Here is a 19348-nt window from a genome sequence, read left to right as displayed (position 1 = left end):
TGATTGAGGAAGAATCTTAATAGGAACAATGTAAGTAAATGACTGAACCACTTATTATTGTGCATTAAAATACTTATAAAATGTGAATAAGAACACAAAAAAATTTTCTCAGACACTTAATAATCACTTCTAGAAAATGGAAAATGTGTTAGCTCCAGAATTTTGTGAATATTGAATAAAGAACATATTACAAATGGATAAGGGGAAGAAAAACACTTTAGATTTTAATCTAGTTATGTTCAGTATAGTTGTTCCCAAATAAGTCCCTCAAACTTACAACTAAGTCAGACTAGTGATAAATAGCATTTTTTACACAACTGTAATAAACAAGTAATTTAAAAAGAGCTTTCTGGAGATCTAATTTTCATACTATGAATGCATCCGCTTAAAGTGTACATTTCAGTGTTTTTTAGTGTATACACATGGTTGTGCAACCCTCCCAGGCAAGTGTTTTTTAACCACTTAAAAATCTTGCCATTTTTAGGAAGATGCTTGCTCAGCTACTACTCTCTCAGCTGACACCATACATTCCAAACAAGCAATTTCACTCAGCATTTTATTGACAAACCACTTTTATCAGAATGCCAGGGGCTATCTGGGTGCAATTCCGTGAAAGAGTGATTTTGAACTCACACTGGATCATCTGGGATTCCAAAGTAAATTCACCTGAAAGCTTATTTAGTGTGAATGAGAGTTGCCATGCTGCTTGATGAATGCGAAGCTGAAGAAGATTGATGACAGAAAAAACGTGGGGGGCTTCCGATGGACATGCTGCAAGGGCATAGCTATCACATTTGATTAAAGACTGCACTGGGGGTTAGATGCTCTTTGATGCTAGATTATTAAGCAATCCCACCTTCCCAAAGGACATACACCATTATATAGAGTCTCTTTGGGGCATCCTGATAGTGTGTGTGTGTGTGAGAGAGAGAGAGAGAGTGAGAGAGTGCATCATTCTACTGTAGGTAACAAAAAAAAAAATACCAAAAAAGTTCCTCTTATTTATGAAGATACTATTAGGAGAAAAAGAACAAAAGGTACACAGGAAAGAAAAGGATTTGCGATAGTTCCTTCGAAGAATAATTGCTATTTAAAGCGATGGGTTTGCCATTCCCGCTTCAGCCAGGGGCTCACACACTTCCTTAGAGCTTTTTTGTTTCTTTAATTTATACTGGTAGAAGTTACTATTTGGCTTCTTCCTTGTCTAATATTTGGAGATGTAGTTAATAAAAAATTAAGGTGTCTGTCATGGTGCAGCTGCTCTGATAATTTTAAGTGCCTCGTACGTTCATATTTAATTCCATATTGTATATGTGTGTCCTCTTGTGAATTCAGTTATTGCCTTTAGAAAATAATTGGCTCTTTGTAGTGTCAGGAAATTTGTTTTATTGTATAATATGTTCCTCTCCCTTGACATCAAAATTCAAGACAAGAAAAGCCATATATCAGCAAAATGCCTAAAATCTGACCATTGTATTTTGTGCTAAGGAAAGCTAAGTATTCCTTTGTGTGTGAACTGGCAAAGAAGCACAGACCGTTTGGAAAATCAAAACAACAGTGTTTTCTACCCAGCCCAGGCCTGGGAGAATGTTTGCATAACTCTGGAAAAGTTACAGAAACTGTGACTCTTTTGTCAGACTCTTTAAAGTTCTTTTGTGATAGTATTTATTTTACCAACATGGAATCTGTAATCAAATCAAAGCTATGTGTTGCTATATAGCTATTTTAAAGTACTTTTAAAGAAATTTAACAGAAATAATATATAATAATTATATGTGTGATAAATGTGTGTCTTTGTGTGTGGGCACATGTGTATTTTATCTAGACTTTTTTTTAAGAGCCACCTATTTGGTTCTTATTCTTGAATTGCTAATCTTTCTAAGACTGATCTAATTAAGAGAAACCAAATCTCTGACCTAGATATTCAAAATGATATATGACTTGCTTGCTCATTGTTATTTCTTAGGTTATTTCATCCCAAGATGAATGCACAGAGAAAGTTAGAGGGTAGGGGGAAATATATATATATATATATATATATATATATATATATATATAAAATATTAATATATATTATATTCTCATAGTCTTATGTGTAACAAATAAAGTAGGATCATATATTAAAGGAAGAACTAAAAGGCTTGTAATTAATAAGCATTCTCAGCAATCTTTCACTACAGTTCTTAGAACTTACATATTTTGGCTTATAAAGTATAATATGCAATATGTTGGTGTTCAAAGCTGTTTCCTCATGACTTGAATAATCTCAAAGTATAAAAGTACCTCAAGTTATAACCAGCTTCTTCTTAAATTTTTTAATTTTAAAATTTTTTCTAGCCTCTCTTTTTAAAGAAAAAATAAATTAGCTTAAGTTCTCCCACAAATTTAGCATTGTTAATTAATTCAGTCTTACTCCATTATTCAATTAGAATTTAAACTCATGGTCTCTACACCTGTCAACAATGAAATGCAAGGAAAAAATAATGTTGATGATGATTTAAAATGACTTGCCCATAGTAAAACAGTAAATGGAAGGAAAAGGCTCTTTCTGGGTAAAAGACTTGAAAGGAGATCAAAATTAAGCAGTTGGCTCAAATATATTTTCATTCTTAATTTATACTTTCTTTAAATTTCTTTTTTTTTAAGAGAATATTAAATCGTTTATTGATTACACATGATAATGGATGATACACAAGCTTTAATCCCATCTATAATTTTATCTGATACCATAATTCAATTTAGATATATTGCATAGGATGTGCCAACAATCATATTAATAACCAAATAAACTCCAGGACTTTGCTTGGGTGACCTTTTAATGGTGAACTCCAGGTCACAACACATTAACTGTCAGTTCAACTACACCAAGGTTTGTGGAGACAATGGCTTCTGTGCCCAAGCAGGTTGCAAATAAATTTCGAATGGAACCTGGCATCACCCTGAAGGAATTCTAACTTCACACTGTTGGGGTAGTATACCAAGATGGCTTCAGAGTAGACTAACTTTACACAGCACATTTTAAAAAAAGATACATTTATTCAGCGTCATGATCAGACTATTACATTTAGCAATCAACAGCATGGGTGCAAAAAAAAAAAAAAATCTACATTAAAACCCTTTGTTGGAATGTTTTACACTTTCCACAGAACAGAAACTAAAATAACCTGTTATACAATTAGTTACAAATACAGTCCTCGAGTTTTTTTGCCCATACACTTGAGTATTGTCTAAAACATGTCTTCTTTGTAGCAGCTAGGCCCTGCCACCACTGTGCTTGGCTGAGTTCACAAATCTGTTGTAACCTGTAGCTTCCCTGTCACTTCTCTGGCTCTCCTCTCCTGCTAAGCTTTGTTTCCTGGCAGTAATTAAAACCTTCTGCCACTGCCATAGCTGCTGCTGCTGCTGGAACCACCATAGCCACCTTGGTTTCATGGTTTGGCGAAGTATTGGCCTCCACCACCATAAGGGCCAGAGCTTCTGCCTCCAAAATTGCCTCCTTTCATGGGTCCAAAATTTGAGGATTGATTGTTGTAATTGCCAAAATCATTATAGCTTCCGCCACCTCCAAAGTTGCTTCCATCATTACCAAATCCGTTATAGCCATCCCCACTGCCACCATATCCACCACCACCTCGACTGCCACCAAAGCCACCTCGACCACTGAAGTTTTCTCCGCGACCAAAGTTGTCATTCCCACCAAAACCACCTCCACGACCACCACCAAAGCTTCCAGAACCACTTCGACCTCTTTGGCTGGATGAAGCACTAGCCATCTCTTGCTTAGAGAGCGCTTTCCTTACTTCACAGTTGTGGCCATTCACAGTATGGTATTTTTGAGTGACAATCTTGTCTACAGAATCATGGTCATCAAATGTTACAAAAGCAAAACCCCTCTTTTTGCCACTGCCTCGGTCAGTCATGATCTCAATCACTTCGATTTTCCCATACTGTTCGAAATAATCTCTTAGATGATGTTCTTCAGTGTCTTCTTTAATGCCACCAGCAAAAATCTTTTTCACAGTTAAGTGGGCACCAGGTCTTTGAGAATCTTCTCTTGAGACAGCCCTCTTTGGTTCCACAACTCTTCCACCCACCTTGTGTGGCCTTGCATTCATGGCTGCATCCACCTCCTCCACAGTGGCATAGGTGACAAACCCAAAGCCTCTGGAGCGCTTGGTGTTCGGATCTCTCATTACCACACAGTCCGTAAGTGTTCCCCATTGCTCAAAATGGTTCCTCAGACCCTCATCAGTTGTTTCAAAGCTCAGACCTCCGATGAAGAGCTTCCGCAGCTGTTCAGGCTCTTTGGGAGACTCTGACTTAGACATGACGGCGGTGGGAGGGGAGACTTTAACGATGCTTACTCGGAGGCGTCCACAGGCAGAAAGCTACTTTCTTTAAATTTCTTAATGACTTAAGTAGTAAGTGGATTTGCATGCTAATCAGTTGTTTATACTAAGTATCTTTTAGAAGGGTTTTTTTTTTTTAAGTTTTTAATTTTAATTCCAGTAAAGTTAGCATACAGTCTTATATTATTGGTTTCTGGTATACAATATAGTGATTCAACAATTCTTTATATTACTCAGTGCTCATCATGATAAATACAGTCTTAATCCCCTTCACCTATTTTACCCAATGTCCTATTTTACCCATTACCCATTCCTCTGATAAGCATCAGTATTCTATAGTTACAACTCTATTTCATTTTTCTTCTTTAAAGGTTTGTTTATTTATTTTAGAGAGGTGGGGAGGGGCTAAGGGAGAGGAAGAGAGAAAATCCCAAGCAGACCCCACTGAGCGCAGAACCCAGGGGGGCTCCATCTTGCAACCATGGATCCTGATCTGAGCTGGAATCAAGAGTCCATCTGTCTACTGACCGAGCCATGCAGGCATTGGAGTCCATTTCTTAAAAAAAAAAAAAAGAAAAAGGAGAGAGAGTCTGTTTCTTGATTTTCCTTTCTCTTTTTTCCTTTGCTCATTTGTTTTGTTTCTTAAATTTCACATATGAGTGAAATTATATAGTATTTGTCTTTCTCTGGCTTATTTCACTTAACATTATACTCTATAGTTACACCCATTTTGTTGAAAATGGCAAGATTTCATTCTTTTTTAAGGCCATTATGTATGTATATACCACATCTTCTTTAGCCACTCATCTAGAGAGGGACACTTGGGCTGCTTCCATGATTTGGCTGTTGTAAATAGTGCTGCAATAAACATAAGGGGTAAATATATCCCTTTGAATTAGTGTTTTTGTATTTTTAGGGTAAATACCCAGCAATAGAATTACTGGATTGTAGGGTAGTTCTATTTTTAAATTACTGAGGAATCTGCATACTGTTTTCCACAGTGGCTGCACCAATTCCAACAACAGTGTTTGAGGGTTCCTTCTTCTTCACATCCTTTCTAACACTTACTTCTTTTGTTTTTGAGTTTACCTATTCTGACAGGTGTGAGATGATACCTCATTCTAGTCTTGATTTTCATTTCCCTGATGATGCGTAATGTTGAGCAAGTTTTCATGTGTCTATTGGCTATCTGTATGTCTTCTTTGGAGAAATGTCCATGTCCTTGGCCTATTTTTTAATTGGATTATTTGTGTTGTGAATTTTATGAATCCTTTATATATTTTGGATACTAACACTTATAGATATATCATTTGCAAATATCTTTTCCCATTCAATAGGTTACATTTTAGTTTTGTTGATTGTTTCCTTTACTGTGCAGTTTTTTAAATTTTGATTTAGTCCCAACACTTTATTTTTGCTTTTATTTTCCTTATTTCAGGAGACATATGTAGAAAAATGTTGCTATAGCCAATGTCAAAGAAATGACTGCCTGTGTTCTCCTCTAGGATTTTTATGGTTTCAGGTCTCACATTTAGGTTTTTCATTCATTTTGAATTTATTTTTGTGTGTGGCAAAAGTAAGTGGTCCAGGTGAAGTGTTTTGCTTGTACCTATCCAGTTTTCCCAACATCTTGTGTCAGACTGTCTTTTTCCCATTGTATAGTTTTCCTCCTGGATTGAAGCTAATTGTATAATTGTGGGCTTGTTTCTGGGTTCTCTATTCTGTTCCATTGATCTATGTGCTTATTTCTGTATCAGTACCATACTGTTTTGATTTCTACAACTTTTTAATATAACTTGATATCCGGAATTGTAATGCCTCCATCTTTTTTCTTTTTTCAAGATTGCTTTAGTTATTCCAGGTCTTTTGTGAATCCATAAAAATTTTAGGATTTTCTAGGTCTGTGAAAAATGCTGTTGGTAGATTGCTTTGTTAGTATGAATATTTTAGCAATGTTTGTTTTTCTAGTGTATGAGTACAGGATGTTTTTCCATTTCTTTGTGTCATCTTCAGTGTCTTTCATCAGTGTTGTATACTTTTCAAAATACAGGCCTTTCACCTCTTTGGTTAGGTTTATTCCTCTGTATCTGATTATTTTTGGAGCAGCTGTAAATGGGAATGTTTTCTTAATTTCTCTTTCTGCTGCATCACTATTAGTTTATAGAAATGCAATAGATTTCTGTACATTGATTTTGTACCCTGGAACTTTACTGAATTCATCTATCAGTTCTCCTAGTCGTTTGGTGGAATCTTGAGGGTTTTCTGTATACAGTATCATGCCATCTGCTAATAGTGAAAGTTTTACTTCTTCCTTACCAATCTGGATGCTTTTCTCTTCCCCCGACCTCGTCCCTTCCCATTTGATGTGGCTACGACTTTCAATACTATGTTGAATAAAAATGGTGAGAATGGACCTTCTTGTCTTGTTCTCTTTCAGAAGTTTTAAAAGTTGACTTTCTTGAAAGTAGGTCACCAAAATGTGGTTATTTTAATATTCATTTTGTCCATTTTTACACTGCTAAGTAGAATAAAAAAATTTGTTGATGATATATAAATAAACTTTCAAAATAACCACAATAATCTGTTTTAACTTTATTTTTTTATATAATACCACAAACTTTGATCTAAATTTCTTGGGTACATTTCGGGATGCTGTAACTCACCAAAGCTGGGTGTTTAAAGAAAAAGTCCTTGAAAATTTGTTTAAAAAAATGTACTGGAAGGAATCCATAGAAATTAACCAAAGTGAAACAAGGTTAGACAAAGATAGCTTGAAAAACCTTTTTATTAATATGAAACCTGAGTATAATATTTTCAACTCAGTGCTGTTCAAAAACGTTCTTGGCAAAATATTCTAAGTTAAGTTTGAAAATAATTTGATGCATACTTTCATAATTCAATGTTTAGTAAATTCAGTATTTTAAGAAAATACCTAATTTAGCCAACTCATGGCATGACTTATTTTAGAAATAAGACCCTATAGTCTTAAAACTAATTAAATTATATATTTTTTTACTGTTAAGGTAGGTTATCTGGAAGTGGATTTGGAAGTTTTAAATAGTTTAAATTGAGGTGGATGGAGAGAGTCACAAATGGAAATTGATTCTTGCTGAAAAGTGCCTCAAGAACTTTGAGATTCTAGTCTATTAAAATAGGATAGAATTTATTTAGGATCTTGATGATTTAGTAAAAGAGTTTAAACAATAGTTAACAAAATTTATAAATGGGTCGTAAATTGGCAGATGTTACCAGAGCTATTGAAATTTTAAAAAAATTAAGAGAGATATGAAGAAAGACAATGTGAAAATCCATTAAATGAATAATCCTAGAAAACGAAATTAATTTCTGATATTTAGGGATGTTGGTAAAAGTGCCATCCTAAGCAATTTCATGATACTCATAGAATGACACATTAATTCTGCTTTTACACAGATGGGATAAAAGAACACAGCATTTAATCACAATCTGATTTATTATTTTAAATTGAGGCATTTTAATATCAAAATAAATATATCCCATGGTATCAGTAAAGTGAAATAGTTAACAAAAAAAAAAAAAAAGAAAGAAAAAGAAAAGAAAACAAAAGAAAAAGACAGTGAGGTTAGTGTATAAGTGTATTTATTCACCTAAGTGGTATAGTTGACATATTCTGAGGTACATGAAATATGTGACAATTAAATTATACAAGGTAAAAAACTGTTAGGAAATGAGCCCCAGGGGCAGAATTTATTAATTTCTCAAAAGTTATTTGTGAGAGCTCTCATTTGACATCATTCATTTGCCATATTTGATATTAGGGTAGTTTATATTTTTAAACTCAATTGAGATCAATTTTGTAAAATATGTTTTGAGAAACACTGTATACTCAGATTCATATGAATAAAGAGTTTTTCAAACTGTCTCTTGTCAATTCTTCCTTCAATTTTGTTGATTTTTATGGGTTTTTTTCTGGCACATTTTCTTCTTTGGGAAATGTTTTTCAGGGCTCTCTTCAAACCTTTGGCGAATAACAGCATTCCAAAGTGTATGCCAAGAGGTTTGCATCAAAGTTTGTGGTATTATCAAAAAGGAGATATTACAGTGCTGTAGTCGGAATGTTTATCAGTTCTTTCCAGTTTCTAAACTGTGTTAGTAATAACATTTAAGTATCAACTAAAGAAAAAATATGTCATAGACTGGTTTATAAGTGGAACACTTTGATACATAAAGCTTGTCAAAATAATTGGTGTTCAATAGGAGAGTATTTCTTTGACATATTTTCATTAATTTCTAAATTGTCTAGATTGTTTAATGTTTCTACCATATGAAAAGATACTTATTCAAATATGTCCAGTATTCTTTACTATACTTTAAATATTGAATAAAGTAATTAACTAATTTTTATTATCAAATATTTTTGTAGTAATGAAACTCAATACTTACTAGCTCATAATAACTTTCAAAAGTCTATTTATTGAATTTATGAAATTTCACAATTAAAATGACTTTAGTAATATGTCTTTGTAAACTTTTTATTGTTTAGTTCTGCTTTGGCTTCTATTATGCTACATTTCAGTTGATTACAAAATGGTTTAAAAAATGTGAAAGAAGTAATGTGTTTAATTCATTTGTTGTAATTATCTATATCCATGCAATTGTCAGAAAAATCTTTGCTCCTGCAGTGAGCTGGAATGAATGATAAGAAAGTGGTGTTTTCATCCTTGGAAATAATCTGCTGCCTAAGATTTATTTCGTAAATAAAAGAAGGAGGAGGAGGAAGGTGGAAGAGAAAGAGAAAGAATAATAGAAGCAAATAAGAAAAGAGAAAAAAGATGGAAAAGAGAAGGAAAGGAGAAAGAAGAAAGCATATTAGGATTTTCTCCTCATTTTAGAGCTGTTCAGTTTAACATAGCCACAGATATTTCTGCTGTTTGCAGTCTTAATCACTTCAATACAAGAGAAGAGACAATAACCTATTTCTGTATATATCTGATTTTTATCTTACCTTTTAAAGAACTACATATATATCTTACATACTTAAAAAGATTGATTTAGAATAGGTTTACTCTTAATTTGATCATTTAATCTTATATAATTTAGAGAGGGTACCTGCCAATAATCATACCAGTAATTTTTTCCAAGAAATATTTAATGAGCACCAATTTAATACACTTGTGAATCAAACAACATTCTTATTTCATAGAGTTTATAATATCATAGGGAGACAGATAATTAATTCACGGACAAATAGATGCATAATTTCTAATTCAGTGAATCTTGGAAATTTTACTACCAAAAACTCCCACTAAATAAAAAGAATGATTTAAGGATATATGGCAGGAAAACAAGAATTGCTTCATTTTACAATGATTATATTTGAGGAGACTGGCAAGTTTGAATTCCCCTATTTCACAAAATTTTTCTTTCTCTGTCTTTTTCTCTCTCAGTCTTTTTCTTTTTCTGGCTTTTTCTGTCTCAGGTTACTCTAGCATAATTTCTTGAAATTCATAGTTCCTTGAATCTAGGGAGATTCTTCCCAGCCCTCCCAACCCACTGTCATCATTTAAGATCTGAAATAAAGATTCCAAGAGAGACTTCAGGACTCTGTACCTATGCAGCTAGGATCCTCACGGTCTTTAGGGTCCAACTAGGTGGTTTTACCTCAAGACACCAATAAATGAGGTGAAGAGTTGGACTATTTTCAGAGCAGGAATGACTTGTCTCTAAGTCATGATCTTGATAGTTGTTTCAGGGCCTCTTCTGTCTTTCTATACTTGTTTACCAGACCTTAAGTTTATGAGTCTTTTGATTTGCTCTTATCTTCCCAATAGATTTCTCATGTGTGTATTTGCATGAATGTGGACGTGGCTTTGTCTGCATTTGTCATTTTTGTCCTATGTGATGCTTCCTACTAAGGAATTCCTCATTGTTTCTGCTCAACTGATAGAATCCTTTTTGTTTTCCTTTTCTTTTTTTTTTTTTTTTAAAGATTTTATTTATTTATTTATTTGACAATGAGAGATCACAAGTAGGCAGAGAGGCAGGCTGAGAGAGGAAGGGAAGCAGGCTCCCTGCTGAGCAGAGAGCCCAATGTGGGGCTCAATCCCAGGACCCTGAGATCATGACCTGAGCCGAAGGCAGCGGCTTAACCCACTGAGCCACCCAGGTGCCCCGAATCCTTTTTGTTTTCAAATTTGTTACAGATACGGTCTTTAAAACTGTCTCATTTGTGGTTTTAAAAAGACTTAGAACTTGAGGAAAGATGGTTGAATGTGATCAGTTCACTTTACTGTTGTGATAGGGGGAGATGTGAAAACACCTCTCTATTTTGTGACTGTATTTGGTGTGTATTTGGTGCTTATAATTTTAGTAACTATAGTTTTTTTTTTTTTTTTAATTGGTTGTGAAGGGGATATTGCACTGCTCAGGGAAACCAGGTATATTTAGACTGATCTCTGTGGAAGAGGAGATGAAAATTTTTAATACAGAGAAGACCATCGTCTGAAAGTTGATGTTTAAAGAAACAAATTTATTTTGTTTTTGCAAGTAAAAATGACAGTGGTAAAGATAGAGATTTGAGATATATACCTGTTGTAGACATTCACTAGAGAGCCTGTTCCTATCTAAAATGCAATAATGTGATGACTTATTTAAAAATTGAAGAGCATTAACAGTGGGTAGCATTCTGCTTCATCCTACCATATCTACTTCTGTCCTTTATCCTGTTCCTATACCTCCTTTGCTTCACGCTCTTACTTTACTCTCATTCTCTACTTTTTTGTCCTATTTCCCTATTCTTTTATTCTTTACTCTGCCAATAATATCTCCCCCCTCTTGGAACTAAAAATTTGATGACCCCATCTCTAGTTTAAGTTATTAATTTGAAAAATCATTTAACAATTATTTATTGGATTTCTACTATATGTCTGGTAGTATCCTAGACCATTTAGATAGAGTAGTGTTTACAAGGTAAAATCCTAACTTCAAGGAAGGGTACATTCTCCACACCTATCCTGATGCTGTAGCCACTAGCACTTGTAACTACTGAGCACTTAAAATGTGACTAGTCCAAATTGAAATGTGTTTTAAGTATAACAATACACCAGATTTAAAAGACTTAGTAAAAAGGAAATAATATAAAATCCTTTTTTAATAATTTTATTCTGATTACATGTTTTTACATACTATTTTGGATATATTGGATTAAGTAAACATATTATTTAAATTAATTTCACCTTTTTTTGTGTGTTTGTTTTACTTTTTAATTGTGGCTGCTAGAATATTTAAATTTCCTGTGTTTTTCATTTTATATTTCTATTGGGCAATGCTGCTCTATAATCTGAATAGTTAATGCATATCTGCTGATTTGCATTGTAAAAAATGCACCATTTGATTTTTTTGAAAATGTGTTTTTCACTTAAATTTTCTTCCAATTTTTTGTTTTATTTGCAAGATACTTCAGAACTCCTTTTTTTTTTTTTGATGGAGAAACTCAAACACAGAGGCATTAGATGGTTTGCCTAAGGTTATTTAGCAAATTGGTATGAGACATAATAAATAAATTAAAATCTTATGGCTTTCAAACACATGTCTATGTATAATAAAGCAGAAGTAACAAATATTGGTTGTATGAAGAACAAAAACAAATTTTCACTTATGATTTTGGAGAACTAGCATAGGTTAATTAGGTGAATGTTTTAGCCTCTTTCCTCAAACTCTTCTACAGAGGCAGGCTGAATATTGCTTTTGTCAGTCTCTCTGCTGATGCCACTATTAACTGGCATAAATGTGATGTCCTGAACAATAGACTATAATTAACAGTGCTCAACGTGATGCAATTTGAATAAATGAAAATGCAAATTGAAAAGATATTAAAATAGTGCCAGTATTAATAATTGTGGTTATAACAGGGAGAATTGTGAATTTTAATTTTGAATGTGATGAAATGATTAAAAATAAATATAGTAGTCCCTGTATGAGACTTTAAGACGATAAACTGACATTTAACTGAGGAAAAGTTTATTACAGAAATCAGTTGCTGACAAAGAAAAATGTATTCACTTCCATGGAATCAGTCACATTAAAACTTAACATCTGGAGAGTTAGATTTGTAAAGTTTTACTTCTACTGTGGGACTCTGCCATTTTAAGCGTTATTCAACATACTGATGTACTTGTATTTCAGTATTTTAAAAGTATTTTTTTCCTTTCTATTACATAGGATGATAAACTCTTTTGAGATTAAATATATATGCAAGTTTTTAGATATCTCACTTTTCATTATTAATAACAATGAAGCTGTCATAATTTTATTCTGAAAAATGAAGAATTGAAGGTCTCTGATGTTTTGAAAAAATACCCTCAAAGCTTATAATGGCATTGGAAGTTGTGACACAGATTGCAATAAATATGAATTGCAAATATATATAAGTAATCTGAAGTGCATTTTCTTATACTTTGGTTATTGGGTTAGTTAACTCATCTTAAATTAATATTTCTACTTAAATATCTCAAAAGTACTCATAGATGGCAACTGGACTTATCATGGGAATAATTTCATAATATATAAAAATATTAAACTACTATGATATACATCAGACGTTAATCATATGTTCATCTGTTTTGTTTCTTAAATTCCAAATATGAATGAAATATGGTATTTATTTTTATCTGGTTTATTTCACTTATTATAATATACTCTAGCTTCATCCATGCCATTGCAAATGGCAAGTTTAGAAATTCATCTAAACATTTGTTTAATGGCTAATATTCCTCTGTGTGTGTGAGTGTGTGTGTGTGTGTGTACACACACCACGTCTTCCTTATCTATTCATCAGTTGATGGGCCTTTGGGCTCTTTCCATAGTTTGATTATTGTTGATAATGCTGCTATAAACATTGGGCTATATGTATCCCTTCAAATCTGTATTTTTGTATCCTTGGATAAACCTAGTAGTACAATTGCTGGGTCATATGGTAGTTCTATTTTTAACTTTTTGAGGAAATTCCACACTGTTCTCCAGAGTGTCTGCACCAGTTTGCATTCTACCAACAGTGTAAGAGGGCTCTAGGGGATTTTATTTTAAGTGAGTCATAGTTTTGAGGTTTTGTTTTTTTGTTTCTCTCCACTCCTCATTTCTTCATATACTGTTGCTGTATTTTCAAATTTGAATTTACAGTGATGGTTAGGTGAGCACCTCGTAATTTAATATTCTGTGAGGCTTGTTGTAAGTTTGGTAGACCAGAGTATCCTCCCTCAGACTGAGTAATTTTTCCAACATATATGTTGAATTGGAAAGGACTTCAGGTAGATTACTTGTTCTCTGCTGGGGAAATTTATACCCAGTATTGAATTATAGACCCAAATCCCACAAAAATATTTCCTTTAAGTGTCTTTTCTAATACAATTTCCTCAGCATGAAATTTTCTTCAACTATCAAAATGATGGTCCTCTAGTTTAGCAAAATTATAGAGCTGTGAATCAGTCAAACATTGTTTCAACTAATTTAATCAACTTTATCCTCAAAGAAATACATGCCGGAGTTTCATGACCCAATATCTATATGGAAAACTGGCAGATATCAGGCTCACAGCTTATTTCTCCTCTTCACTGCTAACCTTTATCTCTTTAATTGAGGAGAGGAGAAAGTTGAGGGGAAGATATTTTATCAGTATATATTGATCAGCCTTTGATATTTTAGACAGAAGATGTCTAGGGTCAAACTATATGACTTCAAAATACCTTCTGGTATTTTAATGCTTCTTCAGAGTCTTTTATAGAAATATCATTTGGAGAATGACTGTAGGTAGGAATGAGGTATTTCATGGAGAAAATGCCAACTGTAAATGTTATAAACAAAACTGTTTCCTCAGACTCATTCATTTATAACTAGTGTCTAAAATACAATAAAGTTTTAGATATTTAGGATCTTTGATCTTCTCTGCAATATATGAGTGAATAAATGAGAAAAGGAAATTCCTCTGAAGTGCTTTGTAACTATCTCATTACTTATGAGAATAATTCTAGATATATTGAGATTTGGTTAGTAACATTCAGAAAGAGGAGTTGCATATGAATACATATTTAGTTAACATTTAATGCCTATTATTTGCCAGAGAGTAAGCTTATGTTTTCAGCTATTGTCATTTATGTCAAAATCAACAACCAAGTATTTTATTAAGCAGTTCTCATCTGGACCCACTCATCTCTGTAGCAGTTATTCAGCAGAAATTGTGGGGGATATATGTACACACTGTGGGTGGAATAAAGAATTAAAAAAAAAAAAGTAGCTGCTTTTCCAAAAATTCAGAACAATGTATCTTTTTCTTATTTATGATACATAGTTTAGAGACTCTACTCTTTTATTATGTCTTTGGGCAATTGAGAACATGTAAAGCTATAGTTCAAAGGTTTTAAACCATCTGTATTCTTCTAGAACACTTTGGATCAGGGTATGACTGGGGCAAGGGAATTATTTTGGGGCAAGGGAATATGTTAAGTGTTTTTATTTATTTTTTTGAAGACTGTATTTATTTATTTGACAGAGACACAGCAAGAGAGGGAACACAAGCCAGGAGGATGGGAGAGGGAGCAGCAGGCTTCCTGCTGAGCAGAGAGCCCAGTGCAGGGCTTGATCCCAGGATCTTGGGATCATGACCTGAGCCAAAGGCAGATGCTTAATGACTGAGCCACCCAGGCACCCTGAGTGTTTTTATTTTTAAAAGAAAATACTAATCACCTGGTATTTGAAGCAAATATATAAAATCTCTATATTTTAGCCACGAGCCTGTGATCTCAATGTCATATTATGTATATGAGTGCAAAATATCTCACAGATTATTATTTGAAAGGACCAGTCCTGGAGACATACTACGCATTTACTCAACCTTTAATAATTCTGTATGCTCCTCATTTAGATAAGTGATCAGAGAGCGGGGGTGGGATTATGGACATTGGGGAGGGTATGTGCTTTGGTGAGTGCTGTGAAGTGTGTAAACCTGGTGATTCACAGACCTGTACCCCTGGGGATAGAGTATTATGCCTCCATCAGAAAGGATGAATACCCAACTTTTGTAGCAACATGGACGGGACTGGAAGAGATTATGCTGAGTGAAATAAGTCAAGCAGAGAGAGTCAATTATCATATGGTTTCACTTATTTGTGGAGCATAACAAATAGCATGGAGGACATGGGGACTTAGAGTGGAGAAGGGAGTTGGGGGAAATTGGAAGGGAAGGTGAACCATGAGAGACTATGGACCCTGAAAAACAATCTGAGGGTTTTGAAGGGACGGGGGGTGGGAGGTTGGGGTACCAGGTGGTGGGTATTATAGAGGGCACGGATTGCATGGAGCACGGGGTGTGGTGCAAAAATAATGAATACTGTTATGCTGGAAATAAAAAAAAAAAATACTAAGTTAAAAAAAAAAAAGTTTGTTTCTGCTAATAGTCAGCAAGATCTATGTTTTTAGTAAGGCAGTGGCAGCTGTGAACCTCTTAGCTTTTCCTTTCTTTGCCTGGGGTGCTAAGAGCTAATGTTTGTATTTAGTCAGAGAAGCTGCCCTGCTGTAGTTGAAAAATACTTCTTCTCATCTCTTCTTTTGTTATTAAAATAATAGAGGTTTTAGAACTAATGGGAACCTGGGAATTCATGTGATCCAACTCCCTGAGTAGCAAAAGCGGAAACAGAGTTTGAGAGATTAAATGATGGAGCCACGAACACACAGGTTATAAGTAACTGAGCCTCCATAATAAATTGGGACATAAGCCTTCTGACTTCAAGTCTGATACACATTTTTATTGCCAAATCTGTTCTCTTACTCATTTTAGTGATTCAGTAATATTTAAGTCTTTCATCTTAAACCATTTCTAGTGGTTTTTAGAAATAGTTGGGAGTAATAAACAGTGGAAACCAAAATAATTTGTTTGGCAATTGAAAAAGTCATCCAGAAATCTGTACCGTTATACCTTATTTATATTTACAGAAGACATAAAGAATTTTAATTGCATTTTTAATCATTATTTTTTCTAAGTCAAATCATAGTTATTAAATAAGTAAATTTGTAAGCAGGTATTCATAATAAATTTTCCAAAAGTGATAGAAGAAATGCATCTAAACTCTAAGAATTAAAATTAGGACATTATTTTAAAAATGTGACCACACTGACTATTAGGATATAAATTTATTCAGAAACTGGACTGCTTTTACCAGTCAGGCAAGTTAGGACATGGAGTTTAATAAATATTGAATAAAATAAGGAAGAAATGTGAATTTGATGAAGTTTCCTGGCAATTAGAGCAATTTATTTCACTATTAACATGACAAGCTCTAAATGGAAATCAGCTATGAATGAAAATGCAATTTTATTGCCTGGTATTCCCAGTGCTATGTAATTAAATAAAGAAATGGGGTGGAGGGGCAAAGAGGTGTCCATGCCTGACTGTTCAGGCAAGGCCACCATCCATCATGTACGAGCTTGCTGCCGTCACCATGTTGAGATGGGGTTTATTTGTGTTTGTATATACTCAGGGAGAGTTTTATTTACAGAGGTTTTTTTTTTTTTTTTCCTATTTGAAATATTGTATCTCAAGTGGAAGGAAAACAATAGACTTGCTGAATTAAAAATGGAAGTACAATTAAATGGTATATTTTGGGGGATGCAAATATGAGTTTTTACTTCTTAATATGAAAATCAAACACGCAGAATGCTACTCTGTATTATCTACTACTGCACATACATATGAATTTTATGCATTATATTTTTAAAGCAATGCATTAGAATGTTGTGTGTGTGTGTGTGAATAAATATACACTCACAACTTAATTATTTGTCTATATATAATAAGCAGCCAAGGTAAATAGTTCATGTTTAACATATTTCTTATACAAATACCAGGAGGTTCAACTGAAGTGTTCTAGTATGTCTAAAGACGACACAGGCTATATAAAATACATACATATTTTTTTTTTCCAGAAAACCATTTTGACTTTTGACTTTGTCTCTTTTTAAAATTCATTAAGTATGTGTACTTCTGTTAATAGATACATTTCTTTTAATGTTCAGGGGTATAATTAAGAATATAATCTACAATTATGTAAATATTCAGGTGTATATGTTTTATTTCTGTTTACTTTCAAAATTATTTTTATAAGGTATTGGCATATTTTCATTTGTGGGAATATTTTAATCAACAAAAATCAGCAAATTAGGTCATAATATTTTATATTTAAATGTTTAATATTGTGAGACATATTGAAAGTGTTTCAAAAAATTTAAATTTATTGGCTTTTTTCTTACCTTTGTCTCATCATAGCTTCCTTTGCCAAAAAAATTGCATGGCTGTATTATGAATGTAAGGAATAATGTCAACTATACATAGGTAGTAAAAGGAGAATTAAAAAGTTATGGGGTACATTTCTTTATTTAATCTTCACCAATTGAATATTATTGATAGAAAATATTAATAAAGGTAAAATGAAAAACATGAAAAATATTTAATGAGATGACTTCTAGAAAGTATTTGAAAAAGCGTCTTGCTCAGAGGAAGCAGTCACAACGTCAAGATATATTAATACTGATAATGAGATACTAATTGGTTTTTCTTTTTTCTTTTTTTGGTGTAAGCTCTCTAAAAAGAGGAATGCCTTAGGAAACAGGTTTTGTTTTGTTAAGTGTACCACAATGAAAAAAACTTAGTTGTTATTGTTTGCAGTTTCAAAAGAAAAGAGAGGGTATTAGCTATTATAAAATAAACATGTTAATTTGGCATTTATAAGTTGGGCATTCATAAAACTGAATATATATATTACTTTTATATGCGAAGAAAACATTGTAAGTGCCTTATTAGTGTTTTAATGTTAAGTGTATGTTTTCTTCTTCATTGCCTTAATTATATGTGTGTAAATATCTACACACATACATACTAAATATACATAACACAATAGGAAATTAAGCTAAATAATTTGGGATTTCCATAGTATGTGATCTTTTTCTGATTATATAAAAATGAGGTGTTTGTCAGATTGCTAATTTTTCATTGTGGACTGCAATGATCTTATCACATAAGCTGTTATAGTGATTTCTTTCTCTGTTGAGGCTGTTCTAACATACTTCAGCTTAGAAAAGCTAGGAGGGCTCAAATTCTTGAATTATAAACCTGGAAATGTCATAATGTAGAAACTGGTAACGTGAGTTTTCCTTCAACTTTCTACTCCAGTGGCATCATTATTTCAAGGAAAGTTTCTAGAAGTCCATTTCTAATTTATATCTAGTATAAAGAACCAAAAGTTCATTAATGTTTTATCAGTAATTTGGTTGATCTTGTATGGTTTTTGTGGGCCTGGCTTAAGATACATTTGGACACCGGGATGGATGGTAGAAATATGTCTCTGGACATACTGGATATGTTTTCTTTAGATTACAGTGAAGTTTTTGTGCTTGACTAGCTCAGACATGGATCTGACTTTTCTAGATATGTACTAACTTTAACATGTGGAGGAAATTTTCCTAAGGTTACCTAACAAATTTCAAAATATTTTTGTTACTTGTTTACTAGAGGAATGTTTCCAAATACATGAATAGTTTGAAGTCTAGTGGGAATTGGGAGAGAATTAGGCTTACTGACTTTATATGGTCAGCTCTAAAGCCAAAATCTAAATTGTTAACCCACCACTACAATCAATTGTACAGAAAACGTAATTTCCCCTTCCAGAATCTTCCCTTCCTTTAAATGTTTACTGTGAGTGTTCCATGTATCAGTTCTGTATTTTGTGCTGGGAATATAATGAATAAGATGACTCTGCCATTGAGAAACTTAAAATCTTATGGAGGTAAACATATGTAAGTAAATAACATGGAATGGCGGGGGGAGTCAAGATGGTGGAGAAGTAGCAGGCTGAGAGGACATCAGGTAGCAGGAGATCAGCTACATCGCTTAACATGGAATAGGTACTATGCTAGAAAGCTTTGGGGTCCCAACTTAGACACAAGGAAAGAATAGCTGTCTTAGGGCCTAGGTTTAT

The 19348-nt window shown here is 33.3% G+C and overlaps 1 protein-coding gene and 1 pseudogene across 5 annotated transcripts in view; one reads left to right on the top strand and one right to left on the bottom strand.

Moving 5' to 3' along the window:
• The window catches only part of ERBB4 (erb-b2 receptor tyrosine kinase 4), a 1157734-nt gene that overhangs the window by 228707 nt on the left and 909679 nt on the right, over window positions 1–19348 (top strand). The gene's annotated exons all lie outside the window — the stretch shown is intronic.
• Window positions 3182–4388, bottom strand: LOC116597237 (annotated as a pseudogene).

The sequence above is a fragment of the Mustela erminea genome, chromosome 8 (genome assembly GCF_009829155.1).
Source record: "Mustela erminea isolate mMusErm1 chromosome 8, mMusErm1.Pri, whole genome shotgun sequence".
NCBI lineage: Eukaryota > Metazoa > Chordata > Mammalia > Carnivora > Mustelidae > Mustela > Mustela erminea.
The sequence above is the reverse complement of the archived record's forward strand: the minus strand, read 5'-3'. Positions and strand labels throughout refer to the sequence as shown.